This window comes from Convolutriloba macropyga, chromosome 10 (genome assembly GCF_964194025.1).
Source record: "Convolutriloba macropyga chromosome 10, txConMacr16.3, whole genome shotgun sequence".
NCBI lineage: Eukaryota > Metazoa > Xenacoelomorpha > Acoela > Convolutidae > Convolutriloba > Convolutriloba macropyga.
The window spans coordinates 17,510,394-17,522,589 of record NC_134477.1 but is presented as its reverse complement, the minus strand read 5'-3'; the positions used below and the strand labels follow the sequence as shown (position 1 = coordinate 17,522,589).

General features: G+C 31.9%; 1 protein-coding gene across 1 annotated transcript in view; it reads right to left on the bottom strand.

Annotated features, from left to right (window-relative positions):
- Positions 1-12,196, bottom strand: part of LOC142347941 (proton-associated sugar transporter A-like) — a 129,891-nt gene that overhangs the window by 27,522 nt on the left and 90,173 nt on the right. The gene's annotated exons all lie outside the window — the stretch shown is intronic.

Below are 12,196 nucleotides of genomic sequence, written 5' to 3'. Positions count from 1 at the left end.
TCTGATAAGACTTGCGAAAATCCTCTAAAGCACATAGAGGCCAAAACTTTAACAGATGAATTTGAAATACTTACATTTGTTAATATACACACAATTAAATATATATCTAAAGATAGTAATTCGGCGCTAAAAGACTTTCATAAAAAGGAACGATATGATAGGCGAATATACTTCGGTGCTGCAGTATTATATCTATATATATATATATATATATATATATATATATATATATATATACATATATATATATATATATATATATATATATATATATGTATATATATATATATATATATATATATATATATATATATATATATATATATAGTTATAATACGGCAGCACCGAAGTATTTTCGCCTAACATATCGTTCCTTTTTATGAAAGTCTTTTAGCGCCGAATTACTATTTTTAGATATATATTTAATTGTGTGTATATTAACATATTTAAGTATTTCAAATTCATCAATTAAAGTTTTGGCCTCTATGTGCTTTAGAGGATTCTCGCAAGTCTTATCAGACAGTGAACAATTCATTCGCTAAACTCTTTCAGTCTCTGTTTTAGCATTGGCCCTCATTTCAGTATTAAGCTTAAATATTTTCTAGTATTATAATTTTTTTATGTAATTTTTAAATATTTCAAGATTCTTAGCAATATTTTCTATTAGAAAAAGAAACAAATTTTAACATTTTGTAATCCTTTGCTTTTTCTTCTTTAGAATTTTGAACTAATTCTAATTTAATTATTTTAGCTGTACCGTCTCTCTGATGGAAGCTTAATTCAATATTTTATACTTTTCGTTTATGTGGTAGTAATTGAAAACACCTAGAATTATCTTTACATTGTTTTGTGTATTTAAGATAACGTAATATACATAATTTTTATAACTGCTAGTATTTAATAGTTTGTCTATAGCTTTTTCTGTATAGCTGAACTCTTTATATGGTATTTCTGCTTTAGAGCACTGCAACATAAGTTTTAAGCGTCAATATACCATCTTGATCTATTACATCTGCTCAATTTGGTTAGTATCTAATGTTATTCATGTATATATGTTTAAAAAAACAACCAAAATTGTAGTCAGGTAGACTTGAAGAAGGTATTGTTACTGAAAAGTCTTTTTTTATTACGCCTAACATACGAGCTAAAACCATATTTTTAAGTATAAATAATACTTTACATATATTCAAATTTTAATTCTGTGCTTGTTTTCAATTTATTGAAATCACTAATTTTTTCTTGTGATAGTAAATTCGACGTAAATTCTTCTTTTGCTAAATTATTTTATGTATTATAATACAATTGTTCTTTTTTTAAATAATCATAATGATATAGTAACTGATATTGAATATTATAGAGCTCAACCATCTTACTTTGAGATATACCCTGAAAACTTTAACTCTCTATAGACATAAAATACCTGCTTTAAAGGTTCTAGGTTTACAATTACCACGATGAAGTGCTGTAATATTTATATTAGCAGCATTTGGGGTAAATAGTTTATTATGCAAATCAATTGCGATTATGGTGTAGTACATGTATAAATAATTAGTCTCTATTATTTAGATTACATATATTACAATTGGGACCTCGGTATTTGCCTCTTTAAGGCATTGCTTACCCACTTTAATTTTACATGGTTTATCACATATATGACACTTATTTTTAGTATTATGATGTATTTCATCTTCAGCAAAAAATAACACGGGTTTGATCAACTTGATATTATATTTAACTTCTATATCTAATAAATCTCTTACAAATAATTAATAGAATCACAACAGTCTAGATATTACAAATATCTTTTCTCCTATATTTTTAATTACACCTTCTGAATAGCGTTCAAAATCTGCATATAAAACATTCTCAAATTCTCGTTGTTTCTGATGGTCTTGTATGTTTTATGTTTCTTTACTGGAAAAAAATGGTTCTTTTTGCACAAAACAATTATGAGCATCATAAATAACATTAGAGTCATATCAGTGTTCACAGTTGTCAAAAAGCCATAACTTTAGTTTTGTGCTACAAGTCTTTCCTATAACGCATCTATGATTTTGATTGGGAAACAATGTCCATTACAGACTAGTAAACTTACTGTTTTTTTCTCCTTAGGAGAAAAAATTTAATATGATTCAAATTTACAATTACCACAGGGTTTATATATATAAATATATATATATATATATATATATATATATATATATGTGTGTGTGTGTGTGTGTGTGTGTATATATATATATATATTTACATGAGATTATTATTATTTTGAATTCTAGTTATAGAATCACAATCACTTTCACCAAAATCATAATCATCAAATGAATTAGCTGTATAATTATATTCTCTAGTTTCAATTTATTTTATCCAAAGGGTATATTACAGCATTAATAAATAATCTAACACAATTGTATATATAACACTTTATGTACAATATAGCTTTAATTTTACCTTTTAGATCATTTGGTAGATTAGTATTAAATACTAATGATGGTTTAGTTACTTCTACCTTTAATTGAATATATGTTACACCAATAAATTCATGATTATAACCCTGATCTTGAGATGTCTCTTTGGAGTTTTCAAGCCATTGATTGCAGTCTTGATTAAGAGTTCTGGTCATTAAATTTCTGTTCATGGATTTATTAGTCTAGTTTTTCTTCTTCGTCAACTATAGTTCTTCTACAAAAATTAAAACCAGTGACCTTATACTTAAAAGAAGTAAATAACCTTATCTAGAACAAAATCTACTGGCTCATTATTAACATTAATATAGCCAATATCTAATCTACTATATAATCGATGGCTTTTTTTGACAAAATAAAATTAATTACGATTCTGTGTTCTAGACATTTGAACATTTTCGTGTGTTTTTAGAGCATTTTCAATTCTAAACATTTTATCAAAGTATATGCTTCCGGTTTTATTTTTCCTTGAACGGATAACATCATCAGACTCTAGCTCAGTTTTAGTATTAGACTCGCCAATATCTTCAGCCCCAGTTTCAGATTGATCTATAGTAATTGAATAGTTTTAAGTTTGTTTTAATGTCTTCTCTTGTAAAAGTGTGTTTTAGATAGTCTTTCTTTGATCTGAAAGTTCAATTACAGATAAAACACTCATTACGACTGTTAGAAAATTTTCTGTTAGAATTTCAAAACTGATAAAAAGCTTATAAAGTGTCGTAATTGTAGAGATAAATCAAGGAGAGAGTGTTGTAATAAATGTATAGATCAGCCTTATGGTTCTTTTATATGTGAGGTAATCATTAGGAAGAGAGGTACAATTTATCATATGAGCAAAGGTTATAATAATCCAGAATTGTATATATCAAAAAGTATGTGTAAAATATACAAACATATATCACAGTTTAGGTTCACTAGAGATAAATGTAGATTTTGTGTTTATCTAAATAGACGTATATTTAATCATACTAAATATAGATTTGGGGATCAAAATCAAAAATATAATATTAAGATATAACTATATAATTATGTATTAGTAGTAGCAGGAAAAGGTGCCTTGTGCGTTCGAACTAGGTCTCAGCACAGAATTCGAATTTTGCCAGGATTATTACAATAAAAATTGAAAATTGTGCAGAATAAATGGAAAAAAATGAAAATTGTGCCATTGTGAAGAATACTTTAAAAAAATTTTAAATCAACCATTTTAAAATCAAAAAATTTTTTAAAAAATTTTAAAATCGAAAACTTTAAAATACGAAAAAGTCTAAAACTGCGCGCACACCTTTTCCCCAATACTTTTTTTCTTCAAAATCTGTACTAAGTGATTTTGAAATTCGTTGTCAATGAGTAAACAAATTTAATTTGTGATTTTACTAATTAGTGGTTCTTCTCCCAATTTTGATGGGAGAAACATAAATAGTTGATTTGAAGCATGAAATATTTTCTAACTAATTTTCGCATTTTGCTTGCACATGTTGTTCTTTGTGAGGCCTTTTTACTTGGTTTGATATGTTTTTGTCGGCTTTCTAGGGGCTTATGGGCACATTTATCAAACATTCAGGTGACAAAAGAACTTTTTTATGGCTTTGGACATTATTTGTTTCAAAAATAAAAAAGACATTCTGAATCTTGAGCTGTTTTTTTGTTCTCTCTGTTGACTTTATGACTCGGTTTCATAATTACGGCTTGTAAGAAAAACCACTCTTTGCAATTGAAAATCATAATTTTTGATTGTAAGTGTTCTTCTATTTTTACGAAAATTTCAACTGGTTTTAGTCTCTTAATAACAAGAGTCAATGGCCCTCTAATATGGAGTTTTATAAGTCTTTTTATGATCAATTGAATCTCGCAGTCATTCGCTGTCAACAATTTGCCTTGATGTTTTTTGCCTCTGTTAGTCAGTGGAATCCGGAAATGCGTGTGCAGCACTTTAAGAATGATTGTCATTTTGCTGTTAAAGGTTTCAGTATTTGTTCATTTTTCTTGAAAACTTGAAGTCAAAATTTTATGAGTAATTTTGTTTAAATTAAATAGTTCAAAAATAGCCCCGAAGATCATGTGATCAAGAATTTTTGTTTGAAATTGGAGTAATAACTGCCTAATGTATCATTATGTCGGAGCCAAAATCTCAAGTTCTTCCTTAGAACTTAATACAAAAAATGCTTTCTTAACCGATCATCTTCTTTTTTTAGCTTCTCTGTTTTGTTTTTTTTTCAATTTTTCGGTGCCAAAATCTCAAGTTCTTCCTTAGATCATAATACAAAATGCTTCCTTAATCGATCATCTTCTTTTTTAGCTTCTCTGTTTTGCCTTTTTCAAATTTTAAAACCTCTTGTAGTTTTTTATTAATTCGTTTTTTCCAAAGAGTACTCAGTTAGAATTATATCTTCATCTATTCTAGTATTTTTTGATTTCATTTCATCCATTTGTTCCTAAAAGTTTTCATTGTTCGTTTTTAAACGTTTCATTTCCGTTACAAATGTCTCTTTTTCTTTTTTGGCTGTCACAGCTGTTGGGTTGATCTATGTAGATCTTTTTGCAATTTTAATAACCTGTTTTTTAAAGTCGCATTTTCGTTTTTTTAAAAGTTCCCGCCTGCTCAGGAGTCAGAAATCCATCTAATTTTAGAAGTACCTACTCCGGTTTAATTTTGATACTTTATTTCGGGTCTTTCTGTAGGAGACCACTAGCTTTTCCTCCGACAAGGTTCTTCTGTATAAGCATAGGTGTTCGGTCTGTCAAACTGAGAGCAATAACGCCCTCCCTTAGTTCTCGCTTTGCCACCTACATTCTCCGGAAATTCATTTTTTTAGAGGACATACTTTCTGAACATTAAATTTCACCTTCTTTTGTATACGGTTTACGCACACCAGTTCTTCGTCTTCTGTTTCCTGTTTTATCGGTGAGGGCGCACCAGGGATTTTTTTCTGAGAATTGAGCGTCAGTTTTAATTCGAGGTGTGTTTGTTGGCATCGAGCCAAGATTGATTTCTGGCATCTCTACAAAAAAAGAAGCACAAATTAGGAATATTGGCCTCAAATGAAGGACCCGCAGACATCTCTACTTCTTCGGCCCAACTACAATTGTAAACAGAACTAAAGATTGTATAGCCGCTATCCTTTCTGTAGGTTAGAGGCTATCTCTTACTTCTTTAGTTGGCACTGCTTCCAGCAGTGGTTGTTTTGGAACACTAGAGACAGGATCGCGTAGTTGCATTGTCTGACGATGACCATCCCTGGTCCTGAGAAGTCGAGCGAACGGATTCATAAGCGAGGCAACGGTACGAAAAAGAACGCCCTACACTAAATTCGAAGGGAAAAAACATTTTTTTACACCATATATGAAAATGCTAAGTATCGCAATTAATGTTAACATAATGTTAACACGGAGAGTGTGGTTTTTTCAGCCCAATACCAAAAACCTGCAGCTAAGTTTTCAATTTTCTCAGGTATTTCCATGTTGGCAAGCCAGACAACTCCGATCGTAGGTTAGGCAAATATTAATCATCAAGGCAAATAATAAAACTCTGATGACCTTGCCATTTTGGTGACCTTGCCTGGTGACGTTGCCTGTCTATGAGTCAAATCTCTGCTAGAACTACGTGGCTGTGGTCGCTGAACTTGATTAGATCTCTCATCAGGTTTCGAAAAGATTAAGTCATTATAATCTGACTGGATTTCAACTCTTCCACTCAACGTTGTTCGGTTGTCTTTTTAAAGTTAATTTTCTTTGTGATAACAAAAGGACCAATCCAATGGTTTTTAAGTTTTGTTGATTGACATGTTTTCACGACTGGTGAGTGCACCAACTTGAAGTTTAGTCCTTTATAAGAGAGCCAAGCTTTCTGTGTCGAAAATCAGTTGTTGCGTACAATGAATTGCGAAAGTTTGAGAACAGCAAAAGTCCATTGTGGTTGGATATAAAAGTCAATAGGCATTCTCATCTTCTGCCTAAAAGTAACAAGTAACGGTTGACCTGTAAGCCATCAAGAAACACTGAGTTTGATTTTCTTCGCAATGTTTTGCCTACTCAACTTCTAGTGTTCTATTGATTCGCTCAAATTTAGTGTTACCCTGTGGAAGATAGGGTGTGGCGTAAGTCGGCTTCATTACCAGTTCGTGACAAACATCTTTATAAAATTTTGAAGTAAATTAGACACAGACAGTATTTTTTTTTATGTCCTGCAAAAAAATTGCCTCGAACCATCGAGAAAAGATATCGCCGATCATGAGGATATAATTATGTCATTCGCTAATAGGCAATGAAACTAAGATGTCACAAGATATATGATGAAATGAGTGTGAAGCGGGCCATAAAAACATTGCCACGTGATGTTTTTTTAAACCCTTCCTTTTTCGACATCGATTGCAACTGGAGACGCAAGCCTCAATATCATTTTTGACATCAAGCCAAAAAAAGCGTTTCCAAACACGTTGCAAGGTCTTAGCAGTGCCTAAATGACTGGCTGCTATGTCTTTATTATTTATAGTTAAATTTTTTGTATTTTCAACAATTGGCACATAAAGTTGATTTAATTGTGTTGAACCGTCAGTGTCAACTATTTGGTGGTAAATCCAGTCATCTTTTTTGGTTAACAACTCAAATTGATGCCAATAACCTATCAAATCTGATGGCTCTCCAAGAAGTTTTTACTTCCGAGGGCGACACTGAGAGATAAATCAATTACGAAATTTTCCAATATGTAATCATTTGTTTGTGCATTCGGTCTCTGTTAAGGACTCTAAGCTAACTGCTCATAAATTATATGAATTGTTGTTCGTGCTCAACAAAGCGTCTGTAAGTGATATTTGTGTCCCCGTCGTTGTTTAATATCAAAATCAAACAAATTTGGTTTTTCTATCTACCTTTCTACCAAACTATAAGGTTCTTTAAATTAAAATAACCAATTTACAACCCGGTGATTAGTTATTACATCAAATCTTCAACCAATGAGATACTTTCGAAAAAAATGATTGATATAAACAATTGAGTACCATTCCCGCTCTGTTGCAGAATAGTTACGCTGACACTGTTGTAATGTTTTTCTAGCATAAGCTATAATTTTTGAATAACCACCAAAAATCTGAGAACGGAAGGCTCCGATGCCAGACAGAGATACATCAGTACAAAGGACAAAAATACAGTCTCAAATTGGGGCGTTCAGCAATGTGTTTTTCAAAATCTGAAAAAATTTAATGCAATCCACCGTCCAATGGAATTGTTTCGCTTTATTCAATCGACTATAACAAGGTTGCGCTATTCTACCCAAAATTCGTATAAAGATTTGGAGAAATCCTGGTAGTCCCAAAAATGCACGCACCGACTTCACCGTTTTAGGGACTGGGTACGAGTTTAATGCGGCTATTTTAACTGGATCAGTTTAATTTTCATCCTTGGAAATAATTTGACGCAAGAAACAGATAGAATGTTGAAAAATTCTACATTATGAGGGCTACATTTTCAAATTTAGTTCTTCTATTCTAACTAAGGTGATATTTAGGTTCTTCAGGTTTTCCTCAAACGATCTGCCTTAAACAATGTTGTCATTTATATACACAAGTACAATTTTGTATGTCAATCCCTTTAACACCAGGTCCATAATTCTTTGAAAAGCAACAGGTGTAATACAAAGCCCCATAAACAATTTTTTCCATTGGCAAAAGCGAAACGGAATTATAAAAGAAGTAAGATGCTGATCTTTTACTTATATTTCTATCTGATAGAAACACGTTGTCAAATCAAGATTTGAAAAATAAGAGCTACCTTGTGTGCTTCCAGAATATCTTGAATCTGTGGCAACAGACATGATGTCTGGGATTTCAGTTTCATGTAGTCTATGACCAACCAATAACAATAACTACCATCTTTCTTGGGATCTGAAACTAATGGCGCTGCCCATTCTGAATGGGTCGGCTCTAATAGGTCTTTTGTCAGTAGATTATCAACAAATTCTTCAAAGCCTTCCTTTTATTTGGTTGAATTCATGGTCCGATTTTGAATCCTATTTGGTTAGACCACTTCTTTTAAGTTAATTTGAAGGTTATGCATATCATATCTTCAGTTTCTTCTTTTATTAGAACTGAATCCACAGTTGCGAAAGTTCTTTTCAGTTTTGCCTTTTTGGTTGCTTTGATCGCAAAGCATTTGTTTATTAAAGTTAATGCGTCGATTGGCGCTGGATGAGCGAGATGAATTAAAGAGATATCTTTGAGGGGATGGCCAAAGGGGATTTCTAAGGAATGCAGATGATGATGAAACCGCATTGTTCCTTCGATTTGATTTCTACCTCTCCCTACAATTTTATTGATTTCGAGACTTTTTGTTTGACTTATGTGGTCCACTCGGACGTTAAACCATTTTTAACGCCGCTTTTGCTTGGAATCTCCAACTTCTACGTTGGATTCAAAAGTACGGCTCTTTTCACAGCATCTTGAAAGGGAATATCCTTTTTTTTCCTTATTTCCAATCTAACATTCTGATCAAGCTATCCTTCCGAGAAAATTTGCATAACAAGGTGTTCTCTGATTTGCTCAGAATCATCACGATATGCCTTTTAAGCAAGGCCTTTTTAGATCTGCCCATTAATCAAAAACTGTCGCAGACTGAAGAATTCCGGGGCACTAAATTTTGTTTCTCAACTGCTCTCTGACGGCTTTTCTAATTGTTTTTAGTATCATCGTCCAGCGAATGAATAGAATTCTATTGCACCAGCTCTGAACCTATGTGGAAAAATCTGATGTCTTTTATCAGTGTATAGCTGATTACCATCACTATCCAACTGAAGTTTACTATCAGCACTTTTACGAGGCGCCAGAACACTTTGCAAATTATTTAATAACTCAAATTGAGTGATATATGCAGATATAATTCCCGTGCCAATAAAGCAATTCTCAAAGTTTGATTGATTGTTTACGCCCAGAAACAGAAAAATTGCTCGAAATTTTTTTTAGATGATAGGCGAAAGCAATATAAGTTGCGCTGAAACTTTGTGGTTATACTATTTTTTTCTTCAAAAAATTTGTGTTGATCAAAAGATGTCATTCCATGACAACCTTTAGTTTGAAAACTTTTCTGGTTATTGTAGGAGTTGGGGTTTAGGAACTCTTGTTATCAACCTAACAGCCTACCCGTTACTTTTTTTTTTAACTCAAATCTTCTTTAGCGCATGGACTAGATTTGGGTTCTTAAAAAAGGAGCTAAGAGATACCAGAAAGTCTCTAAGTCTTATCATTATATACAATCATTTCAAATACATGGTTTCCTTTAAGATTTGATTTGAATAAAAATTGAGTCGGGAAACTTTAATACTAAGCACTGGCTAGATATTGAGCAACAAATCAGAGCAGTAAAATTGAAATATTATAAACAATCCAGTTTGAGAGTTTTTCCAACTCAGAAGATTTCCGCATTATGTTACCGAAACGCGTTCACTTTTCGATTTGAATGGAGGCATTGAACTAATAAGAACGAACAACGAACCTTTAACTAACAAGCAATGGAGCAGAAAAAGTAACGGGGACAAAATAAGCAAAATTATCACTTACCAGAACCTTTGGTTGTTACAATTGGATTGTATTGGTGCGCTGTTGTTGTCAAAATCTAAGAATTGGATTTTCTCGGTGCTTCGTATTTTTTTAAGCTGTTTCAAACAGTTTTCCCCAAACCGAGACCGTGAATTTTCAGAACGGGATAGACAAGTGACGCCCAGTGAGCGTAATGCTTTATTAGAGGGCCCATAGCTGACTATAATGTTCCCTCATGTTATTAAGATCGAGGCGTTAAGTTTTCTAAAATAGCCGCGTTATTATGGACATGTTTGCATAATCCGAGCAAGGTTTAATACTATTTGAGACTTTTTGGTTAACAACAATTGCAAAATTGTTTTCCTAGCTTAAGAAAATTTGCAAATGCAATTTAAAGTTTTACAAAAAATTTCAAATTATTGTGTATGTATTTTTAAATTATTTATGTTTACAAATATTTGCAAATTGAATTTATGCAAAAGTTTCCAATTTTCTTTTTACAACTACAAATATTACCTGCAAATTCTATTTATGGTTTACCAAAAATTGCAAATTAATATTTTCGCTTACATATATTTGCAAATCAATTTCTGAGTTAATAAATTTCTGCAAATTTAATAAAAAATTTTTTATGTTTTATTAATCAATTATTTACACAGTCCACTTAAAAGAATATTGCAAATGATTTTTTTAAAATTAGGCGACAATTTTTATCGAATTTTTCAAGATCGTTTCATGTTCGCTACAATGAATCACGGCTGGCGCATGGGTTCTACTTTTCTTCAGGGTTCGACTCCTTTGCTTTCATGCAGTCGGATTTATCGAACAATTAGGTTTGAGGAGCTTGGGACAAAATAGGCAAAAGTATCACTTACCTGAACCTTTGGTTGTTACAATTGGATTGTATTGGTGCGCTGTTGTTGTCAAAATCTAAGAATTCGATTTTCTCGGTGCTTCGTATTTTTTTAAGATGTTTCAAACAGTTTTCCCCAAGCCAAGACCTGAGGTTTCAGAACGGGATAGACAAGTGACGCCCAGTGAGCGTAAAGCTTTATTAGAGGGCCCATAGCTGACTATAATGTTCCCTCAAGTTAGTAAAATTGAGGCGTTAAGTTTCCTAAAATAGCCGCGTTTTTATGGACGTGTTTACATATTCCGAGCAAGGTTTAATACTATTTGAGACTTTTTGGTTAACAACAATAGCAAAATTGTGTTCCAAGCTTAAGAAAATTTGCAATTGCAGTTTAAAGTTTTACAAAAATTTTCAAATTAATGTGTACATTTACAAATATTTGCAAATTGAATTTATGCAAAAGTTTCCAAATTTCTTTTTACGTCTACAAATGTTACCTGCAAATTCGATTTATGGTTTACCAAAAATTGCAAATTAATTTTTTCGCTGACATATATTTGCAAATCATTTTCTGAGTTAATAAATTTCTGCAAATTTAATTAAAAAATTTTTATGCTTTATTAATCAATTATTTACACAGTCCACTTAAAAGAAAATTGCAAATGATTTTTATAAAACAAGGCGACGATTTTTTATCGAATTTTTCAAGATCGTTTCATGTTTCGCCACAATGAATCACGGCTGGCGCATGGGTTCTACTTTTCTTCAGGGTTCGACTTCTTTGCTTTCCTCCAGTCGGATTTATCGAACAATTAGGTTTGAGGAGCTTGGGACAAAATAGGCAAAAGTATCACTTACCTGAACCTTTGGTTGTTACAATTGGATTGTTTTGGTGCGCTGTTGTTGTTAAAATCTAAGAATTGGATTTTCTCGGTGCTTCGTTTTTTTTGAAGATGTTTCAAACAATTTTCCCCGAGCCAAGACCTGAGGTTTCAGAACGGGATAGACAAGTGACGCCCAGTGAGCGTAAAGCTTTATTAGAGGGCCCATAGCTGACTATAATGTTCCCTCAAGTTGATAAAATCGAGGCGTTAAATTTCCTAAAATAGCCGCTTTTTTATGGACATGTTTACATATTCCGAGCAAGGTTTAATACTATTTGAGACTTTTTGGCTAACAACAATTGCAAAATTGTTTTCCAAGTTTAAGAAAATTTGCAAACGCAATTTTAAAGTTTTACAAAAATGTTCAAATTAATGTGTACTTTTACAAATATTTGCAAATTGAATTTATGCAAAAGTTTCCAATTTTCTTTTTACATCTACAAATACTACCTGCAAATTCGATTTATGGTTTAC